The 18,128-nt window shown below is 44.2% G+C and overlaps 1 protein-coding gene across 1 annotated transcript in view; it reads left to right on the plus strand.

Moving 5' to 3' along the window:
• LOC118639361 (agouti related neuropeptide) overlaps positions 1 to 18,128 on the plus strand; it is a 60,380-nt gene that overhangs the window by 39,068 nt on the left and 3,184 nt on the right. The gene's annotated exons all lie outside the window — the stretch shown is intronic.

Raw genomic sequence — 18,128 nt, forward strand, 5'->3', positions numbered from 1 at the left:
TCAGGTAGGGTAGGGAGAGAGGGTTTTATATCTGAGTAGGAAAAGGTGCTCAACACAGTAGACACAGAGGAGTGGAGCATGCACCACAAGGGCTGCCAGTTCAGGTCAAACTTGCATCTTTTGGCCCTGAGAGCTGTCAGGAGGCTCATCCCTGCACCAGCAGTGGCCTTCATCTCTGGGCATTGTCATTTCATCTGGTTTTATTTTCTTCTTTGTATTTACTTATACAAAGAAAGGTTCCCAATTAACATGTTATCGTTTTCAAAGACAACATGGCCATTACTTATTCAGGCATTTCCAAGCCAGCCCCTGCACCAATTAGGTGTAAATTTCTAGTCCAGGGTTGCCAGGCTCAACAGGTGACTGCTCTGGGGACTCTGCCCCAGGCTGGGCTGTCATTGGCCATGCTGATCCATCTTCGGCCTCTAGGGGGACCTGTGAGCAGGGCGGTGCTGGGGTCGGGTGACTGTGTCCCGCGGGCTGGGCCAGGCGTCCTTCCTTCCTTCCTGACGCCTTTCTCCTAAGGGACAAGTGGGAGGGACGTCGTGCCCCTCCCAGATCAGAGAGAGAGAGAGAGAGAGAGAGAGAGAGAGAGAGAGAGAGAGAAAGAGATGAGCTGCTACCCTGGGACCCTTCCAGGCAGGGGGAAGGGGACCCCTGACAAAGGGTGCAGTATGTGGTGTGTCGTTTATTTCTGTTTCTACCGCTAGAAGAACTGTTTTGACAGAGATTTGGAGGGCATTGTGGTGGGGAGGGTTCTACCACGGTCATCTGCCAATACCCACCACCCATCCGACGTTGACCGTGGGACAGAGGACTGACCCCAGCCCTGCCCCTGCCAAGCCCAACTACAGCGTTGGTCTTTGGCGCCACCGTGTGGGAAGTGTCCACACTGCAGTTACAGGCTTCACAAAATACCCTCAGCTCCAGGGGTTGCCCCCTGGCCCCAAGTAGTTTTTCCCTTAATGGATGCTCACTGAAGTGTGCAGTGCACAACCTGTTCAGCCCTGTGTGGCAACCCAGCTCACACTCACACCTGGTAGCAGATCATGGTTCCTGGGAACCCCATCACCACCATTAAAACCTCCTCCACACTCTGAAGCATCTTTGTAAAGGCTCCCTGACCCTCCATTTCTCAGTCCTCCCCTCCTCTGATCTGTTTTGGGAGTGTTGGATGCAGAGGCAGACCAGTTCCCTCTTCTGAAACTACCTGTGGCTTCTCTGACTGCTCCTCTTGGATTTCTAGCTGTTCGCTGCCTCTCTTCATGCCCCTTGGAAGGCTCCTTAGGGTGTTAGGCCCCTTCTCTCAACCTTAATACTTTTCTCCATGCCATCTTGACAGCTCTCAGGACTTTGTTTTTATTCCCACAGGGATGCCTGAGTCTCAGCCCCCTATCTTTCACTCCATTTTCCCCTTATGATGACCCTCGGTCACCCCAAACTCACTGTGTAAAGTTGATCCCATTTCCTCTCCTAAGAATTGCTCCCCTCTCAAGGCCTTATGTTAGTCTGGGTGGCCTTTCCCCTGAAACCCCTTCAGCCACCAGGTCTATTCCATCCTCCCCAGCCCCACCATCCCACCCTTGGCCAGGGTACCACCTGTACCTTCTGTCTGGCCTCTTAGTGTCCTCGATTTCACCTGGCCTGGTCCATTCTCCACAGGCAGCTGGATGGCCTTTTCAAATTTGACCCTGTCCCTTCTCAATTTCCCCTTGGCCCTTTATCTCTGGCTAGTTCCTCCCCAGGAGGTCCTAGCTCCAGCCAGACTGAACTGCTTTGTTCCTTGAATACATTTGGCTTTCCCAAGCCTTTACATCTTTGCACAGGCCATTCTGTGCATCATTTCCCCCTTTCCTTCACCTGGCTAACTCCTGTCTACCCTTTAGGTATCAGCTCAGACAACACTTCTGTGGGACACCTTCCCTGGACCCCATGTTAGGTCAAGAACCTCTTCTTTGCTTCCACAATGCCCTATGTTTCTTGTATCACATCCTTTGTCTGAACCCCTTCTGAAAAGGCCACTTGCTCCTGTCCAGGGTTCCACATACCAAGGCCAGATCCAGGTTGAGCCACTCTGTGCCTGATTCCCAATCTTATAGGTCCTGGACCTCAAAAGTTATAGAGTGCAGAGAGAACAAGGCCATGCCCACAGGTTACCACAATGGTCAGGCTGGAGTGGGACTTAAGACTCTTACCTTCCCCTCCAGGGTTTAGCTGTTTGCCTAGATGCCATTGTGAGCTGAGTCGGGATACTTGAGAGCCCAAAGGACCTTGAGTGGCAGAGAGTTGGCAGCCTCTTGGCCTGCAGGGAAGGCCCCCATCAGCCTAGGCTCTTGAGAGCCCAGGGAGCTGGCAGAGGCTTTCTCAGAAAAGGAACTGGTATTCAGGTGACTCAGGCCAGAACATCTGATGAAAGGACTAATGAGATTCCCTTCTCACACAGAGCTGAACAGCAGGAGTGTGGCCTTGATGTCACGGAAGGAGGGCTGGAATTCCTGAAGGGTGGTGGTGGCAGCTGTTAGGGTCCCCAGGTTAATTATCTCCCACATCACACAGAAGAGAATGTGCTGAGGTGGGACGTCCCCAACCTGGCCTCAGCTTCTCAGAGCACAGATCTCTCCAGGACTTAATCCTGCTCCCCACCAGACTGAAGTCTGAAGATCAGTTTGGTATTCCTTCAGGCCTCAGCTCCCTCACCCTACTTCAGCCCCAAGGGACTCCTGGCTCTTTCCTGAGACTGCTTTGTGGGGTCCCACATTTGGGCCTTTGCTCTTGCTGTGCCCTCTGCCTGCTCCATAGCTTGGCCCAGCTCATTTGCTCAGAGAGCTCTGTAAACACTGGTGAATTGAATTGCTCTGTAAATAAACAGAAAGTACCAAACAGGCTGCCTGACACTGAGGAGATGCGCCTCCCCAAATTTGTTATTATAGAGTATTCACATTTCTTGTGACGTAGTAATTTCACCTGGTTTTATTTTCTTTTTTGTATTTATTTATACAAAGAAGAAGTAAACAAATAACCCAAAATCAGAGAAGAGAAAGGACGCTTCCAGTCTTTTCTTGTGCCTCTGTTCCCAAAACTGCACTCCTCTCACTTCTTCCAAACAGCCTTGCTTCCTTTGTTCCAGGCCTGAAATTTAGTCTTTTCTCTTTTGTTTCCAAAGAGTCCTACCCTAGGTGTCAAGAAGCCCTCTAGAATTCCCACTGTGGCATCACTACACACACACACACACCCCACCCCCACCCTGCTCCAACTTCTTCCTTGTCACTTAGCAAAGTGCTATGACTTGCTCAATGGCTATGAGTCCTGCAGGGCCAGGGACCATGGTGCCTCATTCACGGCTCTATACCCACACCCTACACACCACAGGAACTTGAAGGATGCTCAATAAATATATAAATATCTGCTGAATTATAAATGAGTGCAGACCATGCAACACTGGGATATTTTCTCCCTTTCCGAAGCGGCCTGGATAATTTTCTGAGTCAGTGCCATCTCAGTTGTTTATTCCAAATTGCCCAAAAGCACAGGTTCTCACTTGAGCTCCATCTGGTTCCTTGGTATTTCTTTAGTCTTTCTCACTGTTATTTTTCTTTCCCAGTTCCCCCAAGAGCTTAGAGGCTTGACAGTTTCACACTAAAGCTGAGAACTTTCTCTAAGATTCTTCCTTGCTTATTTCCTGGAATCAGCTTTCCATTTCTCTTGGCTTATAGAGCCAGTGACTCACTTACTGAGCCAGGAATCTCTTTTCTTTAGTGATTGCTTGCAGGAAACATGAGGGGAGCAGGTGACATCATCTTTCACTCCCACCCCCTCTCAGGTCCTGGCTTTTCTTATCTAAACCCCAGATATATTGTGTCATGAGAGGCTGTGAAATTGCCGGTTTTCCCTTTGACATAGGCAGTCCTCATTAAATCAGGCTCTTGTACCCCCAGGGGCTCACCCCAGGGTGCTTATAGAACTTCCAAGATCCTCAACCCCTAGACTCCACAAGGACAAAATCACCTTTGTTTCCTTGCTGCATTTTCACATAATGACAACCTCTGGCTTTCCATGGAAATCTAGAAAACTATAGGAATATATGTAATGTACTGGGTTTTTTTTTTATCCTCATCCGAGGATATTTTTCTATCTATCATTAGATAGAGTGGGAGGACGGAAGAGAGAGAGAGACAGAGAGAAACATTGATGTGATAGAGACACATCAACAGGTTGCCTCCTGCATGACCCAACCAAGGCCCAGGACGAACTGCAACTGAGGTACGTGCCCTTGACCGGAATCAAACCCGTGACTCATTGGGTTGGTCTATGGGCTGACACTCTAATCGCTGAGCCAAACTGGCCAGGGCATATCTAATGTATTTTTAAGATGTCAAGTCTTCTCATCCTTCCTAGCCACCAGATACCACACATGCACATTCTTTCTATTTGTAATAGTCTTTAAAAACTTTAAATACAAATTATAGAGTCCACAGACTACACAAACATGGCTTTCATATCAACTGTCCCTGGCAGGAGTTTTCATGTCTAACAGGAGGAGAATCGTGCAGAAGTCACCACACTCAGCCAGATGACCTGAGTGTGTGAGTGTGTATCCATGTGACCTTTGAGAGAATTTGTGGCAGCTGGGTTGGGGTGTGTGGGATTTTTTTTTTTTTTACTATTGATACAACTGGATGAATGGGGTAACAACCAAATCAAGGTATGTAACATTTCACACCATTCAGTGGGCATTTGAAAGGCTAGGTGTGTATTCAATTCCTCAGGGTTGTCACAGGCATTAAAAATGCTTTGCAGCCCTGGCCAGTTTGGCTCAGCAGTTGGAGTGTTGACCTGTAGACCAGAGAATCCCAGGTTTGGTTCCTGCTAGGGGCACGTACCCCCCCCTCCCCAAATTATTTGCAAATGGATCAGTGAAACAAAGCAGAAGGATGGCTGGTAGACAGTAAATTAACCAGGCTTTTATTTATTTATTTATTTTTTGGTACGTGCCCCTAGTGGGAACCGAACCCAGGACTCTCTGGTCCGCAGGTTGACACTCCAACTGCTGAGCCAAACCGGCCAGGGCTAACCAGGCTTTTAAATGGTATTTGAAAGGCAATGCTGGAGGAGTCCAATAACATAACATCATCATCAATAACATATAGTGACAATAGCTGTCATTTTTGAGGACTTAGTATGTACCAGACACAGCTCTACACACACACACACACACACACACACACACACACACTTTTATGGCTATCATGGCAAATGTAAGTCAAGGCAGTCTTATGTCCTGTAGGTCCTCTACTCTGTCCTGGTCTTGGAACCTTATACCCAGGACATAATTTGTGGGATTCAGTGCAAAATAAAAATGCAGAGCTCCCTATTCAAAATTATTGTGAATTTCAAGATTGTTACAGCAGAGCATGAAACAACCATGGGACACTTTTGAACAGGGAGCCCTACACAGCTTCCAGGCCCTGCCTTCATCTCTGAATAACTAGGTTCGTTGCTCAAACTTTTGTCCAATAGAAAGATTTCCCTCACAGCTGGGGGTATAGCAAAGAGTGGTTCATTTTTGTCTCCTTCATACCAAGACAAAGCATCCTTAAAGTAAGCTTGGGCTTTTCCCCTTCCATCACTTGCTGGGCAACCTACCTAATGCATAGGTGTGAGCTGAGTGAGAAGCAACAGTGCAACAGTACTAGGTGACACTGGTGTTTGAGCCACCTGTTTATACAGATTACTTGTATTATTTGGACCTGCCCAAGCTTGAGCTGGGATATACAACATCTAAATAACGATAGATTTGCCAAGGTAATGATTTTTTGGATCTGCCAGTACTCAGTTCATGATGGGCAATTCTAGCCACATGGACACATGATAACCCATGGTCATGAACTCAGTCGATCAGGAATTACATTTCTAATGCTGTAGAGTTCTTCTTCTTTTTTTTTTTTATCCTCACCCAAGGACATCTTTTACATTTTTTTGTTCAGGTAGAGTGGGAGGGAGAGAGAGGAAGAGAGAGAGAGAGAGAAACATTGATGTGAAAGGGACACATTGAGTGGCCGCCACCCGCACGAACAACCAGGGCCGGGGACAAACTGCAACCGAGGTACATGCCCTTAGTGGGAACCGAACCCAGGTCTCTCGGGACCACAGGCCGACGCTCTAACCGCTGAGCCAAACTGGCCAGGGCTAATGCTGTAGAGCTCTTTAATACAGATTACCTGGCCTCCACCAGACCTAGAGGTCTTCTCTGTGACTCTCTTGTTGGGCCTTGCACAAGGCTCCCCACAACATCTTTCTCTCTGATGGGATATACCTGATCATTTGGCTCAAGTGGCAAGACTAATCATACTGAAGCCTGGACCTGCAACAGAGTTTGTTCTTGTTCTGGGAAATCACTCAAAATTAGCAAATTTCTATATACCTTATAAATGGATCAGAACAGTAGGCCAAAATGTTCCATTTTCCCTCTAAAACCCCAATAAGAACAGAGATACAAAAACAGGGGGAAATTAGAAAGCAAATAGTAAAATTATAGAACTACACCAGCCATCGATAACGTGTATAATAATCAGATGTAAATGTATTAAAATGCCAGTTAGAGGGCAGAGATTCTGAAGTGAATTAAAAAGCAAGACCCACTATACACTGTCTATAATCATATCTGCTTTAAATATAAAGACATAAATAAGATGAAAGTAAATAGATGGGTAAAGATACATCACGCTAACAGTGACCATAAGAAAGCTGAGAAGATAGACGTTAAGACATTACTCAAGCTAAAGAGAGAAATCCATATGGATAAAGGATTCATTCAACAAGAAGTCATAATAATAATAATATATGTGTATGTATCTAGTGTGACAGAGCTTTAAAATAGTTGAAGAAAAGAATTGACAAAAAACAGAGGAACTAGACTAATCTATAAGTACTGAAGACTTTTGCATCCCACCCCCATCAGTGGATAGACCAGCCAGACTAAATAATGAGGAAATACACAGGCCAGAAGAATGTTGTCAACTACCCTGATGTAATTGACATTTATAGAACACTAAATTCAACAGCTGTAGCACTCACATTCTTTTCCAGTAAGTATGATACCTTCACCATGATAGACCATATGTTCACCCATCAAACAATTTTAATGAAATTTAAAAAACATATAGAGTATGTTTTCTGACCACAATGAAAGGAAATTAAAATAAATAACAATGATATACAGAAAAATCTCAAATATTTGGAAATTATAAAATACACATCTAAAGAATCCATAGGTCAAAGGAGACATTCCAAGGGAAATTAGAAAATATTCTAAATGGAAAGATAATAAGACAAAACATACGAAAACTTGTGGGATATACTAAAGCAGTGGTTAGAGGAAACTTTATAGCTTAGAACACTTATACTGTAGAAAAGAAAAATTTAAAGTGGGAATTAGTCTACCAACATTCTCATAGCCTTGTGGTTACAGTACAGAGTATGAGTATTGCAGGGCAAGGGACTCCTTCCCCTGGTTCCCTGCCTGCAGGCTCTCCACTCCCCTCCATGTGGTTGCCCAGAATATCATTCTAAAACACAAGTCGAATTGTGTCACTCTCCTGCTCTAGACCTTCCCGTGTTCCCCAATGCTTCAGGGTGAAATTCAAAATAGACCTCGGCAAGCTGGCCTTTTATGATCTTGTTCCTGTTTATGACCTTGACCTTTACCTCTCTCATGCTATGTATGCCCTGCTTGCCACTGTGCTGCACCCAGCTTCCCCAATTGTCCCTTGAAATCACAAATTTTCTCTCTTTTTTGCCCTAGCACTAGGGTTGCCAGATAAAATGCAGGAATTCTGTTAAACTTTAATTTCAGAGAAATAATGAATAATGAAAATAATGAATAACTTTTTAGGATGTTTCCAATGTTGCATGGGACAGATATATATCTATATCTATTTCTATATCTATCTATCTATCTATCTATCTATCTATCTATCTATCTATCTATCTATCGTATTCATTGTTTAACTGAAGTTTAAATTTAACTGAGTGTTAAATTTTTATTTTTTATTTGCCAAATCTGGCAACCTCGCCCAGAACTAGCACATGGTGTTCCATCTGTCCATTCTCTGATACTTTTCATGATTAACTCCTTTTCCTGAGTCAGGTCTCAGCTTAGAAATAGCCTCCCTCAGGAAGACGGTTCTTCCTTACCCCCGCTTCCCTGGCTGAGGCTCAAGTTCTCTCATTACTGTGCTTGAGTTCTGCCCACCAGGCAGGGTGGTCTATCTCATTCACTGCTAACTCCTCAGCCCCTAGTATAGTGTCTAGCACTCGGTGACCACTCAATAAATGTTTGTTAAAGGATTAAGCACTGACCTAGGTCCTAGCTTTAGGGATCAAGAGCTGACTCACTTCCTGCCTTCCAGGCATGAGGCCCCCAGTTTTTTTTTGGGGGGGGGGGAATGCATCAGTTATCTATCACTGCGAACAATCCACTCCAAAATTAGTGACTTAAAACAACAGCCATCATGTAATTTGTCCCATGAATCTGCAAAATGGGCAGAGCTCAGCAGGACAGATTGGCTCTGATCCCCATAGAATCCATCAGCTAGGGCTGGAGAACGCACTTCTAAGATGACTCACTCACATGGCTTACAAGTTGGTGCTGGTGCTGCTTCTCTCCACATGTACCTCTCTGTAGGGTAGCTTGGGCTTCCTCACCGCATGGAAGCTGGGCCCCAAAAGCTAGAATCTTAAAAGAGACAGGAAATAGCAGATGCTAGTTTTTCATGACCTGGTTCTGGATACTGGTACAATGTCACTTCTACCATGTTCTATTGGTTAAGCAGTTGCAGAGTCCATATTCAAGTAGAGGGGACATAAACCCCATCTCTCTCTCTCTCTCTCTCTCTCTCTCTCTCTCTCTCTCTCTCTCTTTTTATCCTCACCTGAGGACCTTTTATTCCATTTTTGTTCAGACAGGGTGGGAGGGAGAGAGAGTATGAAAGAGAGAGAGAGGAACATCAACATGAAAGGGACACATTGAGTGGCTGCCTCCTGTACGACCCCAACCAGGTCTGAGGACGAACTGCAACTGATGTACCTGCCCTTGGCTGGAATTGAACCCGCAACTCATTGGTCTGTGGGCCGATGCTCTAACTGCTGAGCCAAACTGGCCAGGGCTAGACCCCCATCTCTTAATGGGAGAAGTGCTAAAGAATTTATTTATTTATTTATTTAATGCTCACCCGAGGACATTTTTTTTTTTTCATTTTTGTTCAGATAGAGTGGGAGGGAGAGAGAGGAAGTAAGAGAGAGAGATAAACATCAATGTGAAAGGGACACATTGGAATGGCTGCCTCCCACACAACCCCAAGTGGGGCCAGGGACAAACTGCAACTGAGGTACGTTCCCTTAGCGGGAACCAAACCCAGGTTTCTCTGGACCACGGGCTGACCCTCTAAACGCTGAGCCAAACCAGCCAGGGCGAAGTGCTTAAGAATTTTATGATCATGTTTTAAAGCCACTACAGGAGATAATATTCACAAAAAAGAACTGACATAGCTCATTATCTGTACCCAGTCTGGGTGAATGATGGTCCATAGGATGCCTTTCTCTCCATATGTCAGTGGATAGCACTGAACCAATATGTTCTGGGCAGTCTTAGAGTGAGGTAGGGCAGGAGGGAAGGTGGAGAAGGGAGAGAGAGAGAGAGAGAGAGAGAGAGAGAGAGAGAGAGAGAGCGCAGATGAGAGATAAGGAGTTTTCCCTTGAAGGCTGAAGGACCCAAGTAACCCAACCAATGTAGAGACTTACAATAATCACATCTGAAAGGAGGCTGCACAGTTGGCACCTGTCATGGGTCCCTCAGACTGTTGTAAATAGAAATTTTGAAATTGAGTTCTATTCTTTTGGTTTTAAAAAAATTAAATCTATTGAAAGTTGACAGAATATTGAGACGACATGGAAGGACCTGGAGAGTATTATCCTAAGCGAAACAAGCCAAGCAGAGAAAGACAAATATCACATGATCTCACTTATTTGTGGAATATAATGAACATAACAGTCTGAGGAATGGGGTAGTCCCAGAGACGTGGAAGTGGGGTACAGATTGACAATCCCCAGAAAAGGGGGTGGGGGGGAGATAAACCACAGAACTTATATGCTTGTATGCATGAACAATGGACATGGACAACAAAGCTGGGGACAGGGCGGGGAGGGTGGGGGAAGGGGGTATCAGTGGGGGAAAAAGGAGAAACATCTGTTACAAAAATAAATTAATTAATTAAATTTAAAAAAAAGAAAGTTGACAGAATAGTAAAATAAACAACCCACACACCTGTCACCTACTTTCACTAATGGTTAATATTTTGCCACATTTGCTCTTTGAAAGTAAGTTACAAACAAGACTTTTCTTTCCCAAATCCTTCACTTTGCATGCCACTCTCCATCCCCCCCACCAGCAGTGTACTCTCTGCACTAGTGGTTCTCCCCTCTGATGATTTTGTCCCCCAGGGGACATTAGAGTATGTCAACTAGAGACATTTTAAATTATTGCGAAAAAATTTACATAATATAAAATTCACAGTTTTAGCCATTTTATTATTATTTTATTTTATTTTTTTTAAATCCTCACCCGAGGACATTTTTTGTTCAGATAGAGTGGGAGGGAGAGAGAGGAAGAGAGAGAGAGAAACATCGACGTGAAGGGACACATCGAGTGGCTGCCACCCGCTCGACCAACCAGGGCCGGGGACAAACTGCAACCGAGGCACATGCCCTTAGCGGGAACCGAACCCGGGTCTCTTGGGACCGCAGGACGACGCTCTAACCACCGAAGCTCTAACCGCTGAGCCAAACCGGCCAGGGCCAATTTTAGCCATTTTAAAGTGTACTGTCCAATGTTTTTTAGTATATTCGTGGCATGATGCAACCATTATTACTATCTAAAATCTAAAATATGTTGGTGGTTGCAATTGAGGGAGCAGTGCTTTTGACATCTAGTGGGCAGAGACAGAAATGCTGCTAAAATCTCTGAATTATTTGGCCCCAAATGCCAAGTGTTAAGGTTGAGAAACCCTGCTTTACACAATTACAGCACCATTCTCACATCTAAGGAAATCAACAGTAATTCAAGTGTCATTCTCATTTGTCTCAAGAATGTTTTTTTAGCATTTAAGTTTTAGTTCAGGAGGCAAGGTTCATGTATTGTATTTGGTTATATCTCTTTAGTCTCTTTTGAAATAGAAAAGTATTCTCTGCCCCACACTCAGCCTTTTTGTTTGTGTCATTGTTTTTTGTTTTTTAGTTCATGCCAGTTTTATAGCATCATATTCTGGATTTATCTGATTGCTTCCTCAAGATTAGATTCATGTTACACATTTTTTGGCAAGAATACTACACTGGTGATTATTGCATCACATCAGGAAGCCCATAATATGAGGAGCCTGTGTTATTTATGATTTTGAAATTGCATGATAATGTAGTTCAGAAGACAGAGCAAGGTGCAGCCTGCCACACCCCACCCACTCTGGTTGGCTTAGCTTTTCTGAAAAGTAAGGATAGCCTGGGGAGGATGACTCTCACCCAGGGGGAATCTCCAGGCCCTCTTCTCTCCTCTTTGCTGCCCCACCTTTAAGGGTCAAGGGGAAGGCCCCAAGAAGTGGGATTCTCTTTGCTATGGAAGGTTGGCTGGGAGGACGTAAGAGGACTCCTCGGACTTCTGTTGTGCCTTGGTTCCCAGGAAGAAAACTAGAGGACAGTAGTAGGCAGAGTCTCTCTAGCCTGAAACCAGGAAGCTGAGGGTTTGGGCCAGTAGGAGTCAGAGGGTTTTGAGGCCGGAAACTGCAGGGTCCATTAGCATTCCTGTGGTGAACAACTGTGCAAAAGCTGTATTGGAAGTCAATCTCTTCATTCCTCCTTTTGGGAAAGCTCCTTCTGATATAATTGTAACGAGCTAGTTATTAATGAAAGGAAAGGAACAAAGGGAAGCCAGACATTATAGGCATGTCATTTGGGCAACTTCACCAGGAAGCTGTAGTTTCACACTCAAATCACTAGGGGAAGGGGTTCCAAAAAAGGGAGATAGACACATGTGCAGTGCAGTTGGGGTGACTAGGGAAGATGCCTGCCAATCACATCTGGGACTAGAGATCATTGGTCAGAATGGAAGTGGCCACTGCAAGCTCGTGAAAACTTGGGAATACATAATTCTCTAAACAAAGGAATTCTTTCTCTTGGCTCTTGTGACTGTTAGCTTGTGGGGCTCTCTTGTTCATGTTTCCTTACATTTTCCCATATAGCTATGTGGCCAGGCAAGCCCCACATGCAATGGGCTGATGAACTGCAGTGGGAAACACAAATTAAGCTAGGTTGGTGATGTATTGGACTACTTCAATATGGAAGAAAAACTCTAGATATTGGCTTTTATTTGATCCCAATTGAAGCCCCAGCTACACTTCCTCCATGGTGGGCCAAAGGGAAATAGGACCTTGAAAACTCAGGGGTGTAATTCCACAGAAATAAAAATTACTCATTCTGCTGTGTGAGTCTCAGAAAATCCCTTTTTTTGGGCTATCACAAGAATTTCTCTCCTACTAGTAACAGGTGAAGATGAGGACCTCTCCCCACCAGTAACACCTCCACCTTTAGGAACTCCCCTCTAAAATACCACCTCCTTGCCCTGGCCATTTTGGCTCAGTGGTTAGAGCATCAGCCCATGGACCAGAGAGTCCCAGGTTCAGTTCCTGCTAAGGGCACGTGCCTCGGTTGCGGTTTGTCCCCGGCCCCAGTTGGGGTTGTGTGGGTGATGACCACTTGATGTGTCTCTCTCTGTCTTCCTCCCTCTGTCCCTTCCACTCTATCTGAAGATAAATGCAAAAATGTCCTCGGGTGAGGATTAAAAAAAAAAAAAGTAAAATACCACCTCCTCGAGTAAATGTACCAGGACTGCAGAAAGAAAGAAATCATTCCTGTTTTCCAAGCACTTCAGGCTAGAAGCACTTTGAGGACAGTTCTTTTTTTTTTTTTTTTTTTAAATCCTCACCCAAGAATATTTTTCCATTTATCTTCAGATAGAGTAGGAGGGAGAAAAGGAGAGAGAGGGGGAGAGAGAGAGAGAGAGAGAGAGAGAAACATCGATGTAAGAGAGACACATCAAGCCCTGGACGGTTTGGCTCAGCGGTTGGAGCATCGGCCTGCGGTCCAGAGAGACCCGGGTTTGGTTCCCGCTAAGGGCATGTGCCTCGGTTGCAGTTTGTCCCCGGCCCTGGTTGGTCGTGCGGGTGGCGGCCACTCGATGTGTCCCTTTCACGTCGATGTTTCTCTCTCTCTCTCTTCCGCTCTCTCCCTCCCACTCTACCTGAACAAAAAATGGAAAAATGTCCTCAGGTGAGGATAAAAAAAAAAAAAAAAAAAAGAGAGAGAGACACATCAACTGGTTGCCTTCTGCATGACCCCTACCAGGGCCGGGGACTGAGGCACAACCAAAGTATGTGCTCTTGACCAGAATCAAACCCGCGATTCTTTGGTCCATGGGCTGACACTCTAACAACTGAGCAAAACTAGCCAGAGCGAGGACAGAAGTTCTCTACCATTACACTGGAAGTGGGAACTTGACAACACTTTCTTTGAGCCAAAAAAAAATTTTTTATAAGAGAACGTTTATTTAGAACATTGTAGAAGTGAACCAGCTGGGCTGCATAAAGAAGGCAAAAGAAGGGGCCTTGGAGCTTAGGAGAAAGAAGGGTAACGGTAAAGTGCCAGAGGGGAAGAAGAGGGGAATGGGAAAGGCACAGGCTTGCTCCTGAGAGGGAAAGCATGCTGAGCCAAATATAAAAATTAAATTATCTGGCTTTTCTTGAAAAAGCTGAAACTCTGGTAACACTCAGCCTGCATCTCTGCCTGGTGCCCATGGCTTTCCCTTTCAGACCAAGCATGTACTCTTCACACCTTAATATTGAGTCCAAGTGTGGCTTTGAATGTTACTCCTGCACCATTGCCACTGTTGAAGTAGAGAACTAATTTCTGTACCTGTGCCTCTGAAAAAAAAAAGGGGGGGGGCAATAAAAGAGAGGTCAAAGGGTCATGTGCTTTAAGGAAAATAGGAGCAGACTTATTTCTTTAAAAACATTTTTTTTCTTTATTGATCTTAGAGAGAGGGGAAGGGAGAGAGAGAGAAAGATAGAAACATTGATGATAGAGAACATTGATTGGCCGCCTCCTGCTCCCCACCACTGGGGATTTGGCCCACAACTTGGGCATGTGCCCTGACCAGGAATTGAACCGGTGATGCGCAACCATTAAGCCACACCGGCCAGGCGAGCAGGCATATTTCTTTGTGGAATTGAAGAATATCCCTGTATGCTTATAATGCAATCAAAGTTGGTCTATGTCAAAAAAATACAGACATGGGCAAAAATAGGTTTACAGTTGTGAGTATGTGAAACAGACTTTATTTTTGTATAATTATTTATTGTATTATTTATTTGTATTACAACTGGAAACCTACTTTTTGCCACTCTTTATATAACAGCAGTGTCATTGTGTCTTAGCATCGTGGTTGGGAGGGGTTCACTAGTGTGTCATACTTCTCAGTTTGACTCACTCAGCTCCACCACTTACAAGCTAAGTGGTGACCTCAGACAAGACTGTGACAATACTCAGATGTCTTTGCAGTTTAAATTCTTTTTTTTTTTCATCCTCACCTGAGGACATTTTTTTCCATTTTTGTTCAGATAGAGTGGGAGGGAGAGAGAGGAAGAGAGAGAGAAAGAGAGAAACATCGACGTGAAAGGGACACATCAAGTGGCTGCTTCCCCCACAACCCCACCCAGGGCCAGGGACGAATCACAACTGAGGTACGTGCCCTTGACTGGAATCAAACCTGTGACTCATTGATCTGAGAGCCAATGCTCTAACTGCTGAGCCAAACCAGCCAGTGCTAAACTCTTTCTTGATTGCTCAAGTGTAGCCTGACTACCATCCTACCTACAAAACACCTGAGCATATGACTGTCAAGACTGTGCTGAGAAAGAATGAGATCCCACATCCAAAATAATTTTTTTCTGGGCTGGGAATTTGCTCAAAGTCAACACCTGCACACCTCAAAAGCTAAATGTGGCTCCCAAGAGATTGCTGGGCCAGATGACCCACTCTACCCACAAGGCCACAGCAGGAGCAAGGCTTCTGGAGGTCAGGCCTTTGTGGAAGTCACAGCCAGACCTTTGGAGATGCTTAGGGCTCAGCTAAAGTCAAAAGAATACCATTAGGCTCCATCCAGATTAGAGGAACTCACCATGAGTTCTCCAGCCATAGCCTTCAGTAGTAGAAGCCAGCAGGATTTCCAGAACCAGGACTAGGGAATTCTGGGACAAAGGTGACTCTGTCCTGTAGAAAGTGAGCAACGAAGCAGGAGGCCTCCAAGACAGCTGAAGTCAGTTTGGGTCTATAAGGGGAACAGCCTGAGAAGGAAGCATGTATCACAAAAAATGTGGACAAAAGATGTAAAGAAATGGAAAATATCAGTTGGGAATGTGTTTAGCTGCAAGTAAGAGAAAACCTAACAATGGCTCAAACAAATTTTTGTTTCATGCAATACAATATCAGGAGGTGGACAGACTAGGGTTGGTGCAACCGCTTTACAGCATCATGAAGGCATTGTGCTTTTCTTGTCCACTATGCTTAGTAGTTAGTCCACCCCAAGGCTGTTCCCTCACAGTCACAAGTTGTTTGCTGCAGCTGTAGGCATATATTCACATTCTGGGTAGGAACTCAAAGGGAAAAGAAGCAGAAAGGGGAAGCCCCCCTGCCAGTGTCAACAAAAGGCTGCTGCCACCAATCTAATGCCAACAGGAGTCCCCAATCCAGGGTGCAGTAAAAGGATAAATTTTATTCAGGTAAACAGTTTACAAATTGAAGACACAGCCTCCCAGAGGAAACTGAAAAGTGCTCTCCACAGAGACAAAGGAAGGCCCTCTTTTATAAAGTTCCCACCCCATCCCTGATTGGTCCATTTCTATGCAAATGAGAAATCCAAATCTGCACAATCTGATTGGTCCAAATAGCACTGGGTTGATTGGTTGGAATCATGCACCCTGATTAGTCATTATGGAGCTGCTCTGATTGGTTAGTAAGATACAGTGATGATATAGGCAACCAACTGTGTCTGACACACTAAGTCCTTATAAAATCAAGAGGCACTGAAACCAGCCATACTTCTGAATATTTCAATTGTATGAGCAAATAAATTATGTTTCTAATTTAAAATAGTTTGAATCAACACCTTGGCTGATTTGGCCCAGTTGGGGTCGTGTGGGTGGCCACCAGTTGATGTGTCTCTCTCACATCAATGTCTCTCTCTCTCTCTCTCTCTCTCTCTCTCTCTCTCTCTCCCACCCTCTTTCCCTCCCGCTCTATCTGAAGATAAATGGAAAAAAATATGTCCTCAAGTGAGGATAAAAAAAAAAAAGTTTGAATCAAGCTTTCTGTTCATTACGACTGACACCATTTCACTAGTACTGTCTGCTTTTCCTTTTACTATTTTTATTATGCACTGTAAAAAACAGTAACCACTAACATACTGCTTTTCTTTCTTTTTTTTAAATCCTCATTTGAGGACATCTTTACATTTTATCTTCAGATAGAGTGGGAGGGAGAGAGGAAGGAAGAGAGAGAGAGAAACATAGATGTGAGAGAGACACATCAAGTGGTTGCCACCCACATGACCCCAACTGGGGCCGGGTACAAACTGCAACCGATGTACAAACTGCAACCGAGGTATGTGCCCTTAGCGGGAACCAAACCTGGGACTCTCTGGTCCAAGGCCAATGCTCTAACCGCTAAGCCAAACCGGCCAGGGCCATACTGCTTTTCTTTTCATTTGTTTAGAGTTTAGGAAATTATTGTCTTTTCCCCTGGAGAAATAACCTAGAGACAAAAAAGTAGCAACATATTGTGAAATCTAAAATCCTCAGAAGTCAACAGCTTGAAGACAACCCCCAGGGACAGGAAAGAAAAACAAGTGTCACAAGAGACAGGCAAACATAGCTAAGGACAGCAAACTGAGGAAAAGACCATTTTCAATGCCACTGACCCAGACAGTAGGTACCCTTTTGTTCTGGCACCCACTGCCACTACCTCAAAGGGGTGATTTTTGGTCTCTGGTCTGAAGAACTCTTTTCAAATAACACAAAGGTGCAATGAGAAAAGTTCAAGTCTGAATAAGAGTCATGCCAAAGTCCACAGTCAGGAAAGAACCCACAATGAAAAGGAAACCCATGTAACCACCACCCAGATCAAGATACAGTAGTTCCCCCTTATTCATGGGGGATAGGTTCTAAGACCCCCCCATTGGATGCCTGAAACCACCGAAAGTGCTGAATATACATGCTTTTTTTTTCTCTATACATACATACCTATGATAAAGTTTAATTTATAAATTAGGCACAGTAAGAGAATAACAACAATAACAAAGAAAATAGAAGGGTTATAACAATATATTGTAAAAAAAAAAGTTAACATGAATGTAGAATTTTTCTCTCAAAACATCTTATTATGCTATACTCACTGTTTCATTTAAGAAGGACTTTAGGGCTTCTTTCTGATATACGAAATTGTTAGCATCACTACTATTGCACTTTGGGGCCATTATTAAGTAAAACAGTTCTAGTTACTTCATATCCTCCCCCACATTCAATATTGTCAATAGTTTTAATTTTAGCCAACCTAGTCAATGTATAGCAGTATCTAATTTGGTTTTAATTCACATTTCTCTATAGATTAAATTTCTCTAGTGATACTGAATACCTTTCCACATGCTTACTGGCCATTTGAAAATCTTCTTTTGAGAAGGGCCTGTTCAATCAAGTCTCTTTTCTTTAGTGATGATAGAATTCCTTATATATTCTGCATCAGTTGTTTGTTTTTAGTATATGTATTGCAATTTTCTTTTTCCAGTTTCTAACTTATCTTTTCAGTTCCTTAATTATTTTTAATTAATGATCAGATGTTCTTAATTTAAATGGTCTAATTTATCAACCTTTGATGGTTAGTACTTTCCATCTTGTTTAAGAAATCTTTGCTTTGTCCTGGCTGGTTTGGCTCAGTGTTTAGAAGTGTCGGTCTGCAGACCAAAGAGTCATGGGTTG

This window comes from Molossus molossus, unplaced genomic scaffold (assembly GCF_014108415.1).
Source record: "Molossus molossus isolate mMolMol1 unplaced genomic scaffold, mMolMol1.p scaffold_m16_p_21, whole genome shotgun sequence".
NCBI lineage: Eukaryota > Metazoa > Chordata > Mammalia > Chiroptera > Molossidae > Molossus > Molossus molossus.